Source organism: Amblyomma mixtum, chromosome 3, assembly GCF_055824585.1.
Source record: "Amblyomma mixtum isolate Tamu chromosome 3, ASM5582458v1, whole genome shotgun sequence".
NCBI classification, from domain to species: Eukaryota; Metazoa; Arthropoda; class Arachnida; order Ixodida; family Ixodidae; genus Amblyomma; species Amblyomma mixtum.
Genome location: NC_143014.1, coordinates 396,112,768 through 396,115,740, shown reverse-complemented (window position 1 = coordinate 396,115,740; position 2,973 = coordinate 396,112,768). Strand labels below are relative to the sequence as shown.

The following is a 2,973-nucleotide window of genomic DNA, read 5'->3' as shown; positions in this document are numbered from 1 at the left end:
TTTCATGAGCTTGCAGATACTGCTGCAAAAAGAATGCACACTGGTGCAGTCTTCCTTGATTATACAAAGCCTTTGATTTCGTATAACATCATCTGTTAATACAGAAAATGAGTACTCTTAACTTGGATACATAAGTCATCAAGGTTAAGACTACCTGAACGACTGAACACAAAGCGTAGTTATTGGATGCAAGAATTCTAGTTTTGCTCAAGTCACCTCGGGAGTGCCGCAAGGCTCTGTGCTGGACTGCTACTCTCTTTATTATACATCAATGATATCGCCTCAAACATTTCCTCACAAATCAGTATTTACAGACGAATGCATTGTATGCAAACGTGATTCAGATGCACTTCAGCAAGACCTAACCAATATGGCCTCCTTGTGCCAAAACTGGGAACTTAGCCTGACTACAAAGAAATGTTCCCAGGTAACATTTACTAAATCTAAAATCAACCCACCTACAAATTGGGCCATTCCATACTCACAAAGGTAAATGAAGTTACGTGCTTATATGTTATTTTAACAGCAGATCTGTCTTTTTTCAAGCCATATTGACACGACTGTCAAAAAAGCTGGGAAAATGCTTAGCCTGCTTACACGAACCCTTAGGACTGCCCCTCAGATTCTTAAAATTACAGCATATAAGTCACTCGTAAGGCCGCAATTACAGTATGCATTCAGATTATGGGATCCCCACCAGCGGTACCTGATTGACAAAAAAGAAGCCATACAAAACCACGCTGCCAGATCTACATCAAGGCAGTACTCCGGACACTTAAGCATTACAGAAATGAAGAAACACATTAGACTAAAACCGCTACACATAAGATGCCAGAAGCACCGCCTGAAACTACTGCTTGCAATATACACTGACTCGACTGGCATTGACGAGCTTACATACCTCAAACCTCCCCGTTATGTTTCAAACAGAAGATACCACAGTTCCAAAATACGCGAAATGACCTGCAAAATGAACTACATGAAATATTCTATTTTTCCCCGTAGTATTTCTGAATGAAATAAGTTGTTGGTGGAAGTTGTGGCTGCTGCCCAAGATGCATTTTTGAGTCTAATCAGTGATTTGTAATTGCACTGTTCTTTTAAACTGTTGTCTATACTCTTTGTCCTGAAGCGCATGCACGTTTTTGTTTGTGTGTTTTTTTTCTTTCTGTTCTACTGATCTTGATGCATTGCTCCTTTGTCATCCCTCCCTTCTGATGTGATTATATTCGCGCACTCGTCACTTGATGCAGTGCCCACTCCCCTGCTACAATGCTTCGGTGTTGCAGGGTATACTGTAAATGAATAAATAAATAGTTTGATACAGCAGTGAATCTACTCTGACATCAGTTTTTCAAAATTATTGTTACGTCCCAAGCAACCACAGATATCCATCGGCCGGCCGTTGGCCGTCCGTTTCGGATGTTCCGGACGGCCGGCGGACGTCCGCGAACAGCCGGTGGACGTCCGTCGGCCGTCCTGTAGGCGTCTAAAGGGACATGTTTGTCTGGCCAACGGACATCGATTTCGGACGTCCGTTCCCGGATCTTTCTCGGATGTTTGCATATATGGCACATGCATACTTTCATCGTGTCCGCGGAGCAATAAAATGAAAACGCAACTGAAAGTACAGCGAGAATATTTTATTGTGATTGTACATCAGCACAGGCCTGAGTTACTGTGAAGTGTGTAACTCCTCAATAAGACGTAAAACTTCGAGCGCACATCCATCTTCCTACTTCCGTGATGAAGCGGAAGCGAACAGCTTTCTGCAAAAAATGAAAAGAAAAAGGTTAGGAATCAAGCCCACGCCAAATCTCAGTAGACCATGATAAATTCAAAAATGCTTGGCAACTTTGTTATTGGTATTCACGTTAATAAAGCCCAAAATAACACAGAGGTGAGAGACGCACCGACATAGTCATCATCCTTGACACCAGAAGGTATTCTATGCTTGAAAGGGGCCAAGAGCTAGGAAATTGAGCATTTTTCATGATGGCACGCGCCCTACAACCCACCTGTTACATGCAGTCTCTAATTTCAGAGAAGTTCTGCCCTCCTTTCCCTAGACTCAAGCAATAACCAGTGTCAGGACTGCTAACAAAAAGATTATGCCTGTGCCAAATTGCAAGAGAACATGATAACTTCAAAAATGTTCGGCAACTTCGTCAATGCTATTCAAGTTAATGAAGACCACAACGGCACAAAGAGGCAAGAGACGTAGCACAAGTCTCAACCCATCTGTAGCCCACACCACAGTATAGCCATAACATAACTCCAACTCTCCCGCGAGAGAATGTTACAGATCTTGCTCCATTGTCATAAAAGTAATTCCCAAGCAGTGTACTGCACTTACCTCCGTAGGCCATGCCGTAGGCAATCACACTAGGCCTTCTTTCATTCAAAGTCGGTGTAGTACGATATTCCAGCGTTCCAGGAGGGCTTCAGGCACTTGCCGCATCCTTCGAATTGGTCAAGTTACACGCCACTTTCGTCCGCAGACTAAAAAAAGCCACACATTCTAGTAACAGAGCTCAAAAGGTGCACCACGCTTCGCACCAAACCAACGTTCGTTGCACCAAACTAGCAACGCCGCCATTATGCCGCTGCACTCTGTGGCTGATGGATTGGATTGGGCTGACTACAAGCTGCATTTAGGATGATGATGATAGCGGAGTTCGGCGGGAGTTTTGAATGTACAAGTGGTTTCAATCGCGATTTACAACGGCGGACACGATGTCGCTACTGATTTTTAGATGTTTTCTAGATGTAAATTAGTAATTCATTTACTGTAAATTTGTGTAGCACTCGCTCCTACCCTTAAATCAATTTAGTTCAGCAGTGGCCCTTGCACTGCAAGTATATGACTAGGGAATTGCGCGAATTTACAAAAGTCCTCAAGTCAAACCCTGTAGCTCATGGAAATAATTTCTCCAAAGCAAATATGCAGATATTAACGCAATTTCTCGCACA

General features: G+C 43.2%; 1 long non-coding RNA gene across 1 annotated transcript; it reads right to left on the bottom strand.

The window, feature by feature from the left end:
- Nucleotides 1-1,627: 1,627 nt before the first annotated feature.
- On the bottom strand, nt 1,628-2,472 carry LOC149357269 (uncharacterized). Its single transcript, XR_016289897.1, has 2 exons — nt 2,357-2,472; nt 1,628-1,769 (listed from the first exon to the last, which is right to left on the bottom strand). It is a non-coding gene; the product is annotated as an uncharacterized LOC149357269 (long non-coding RNA).
- Between the last annotated feature and the right edge of the window lie 501 nt (nt 2,473-2,973).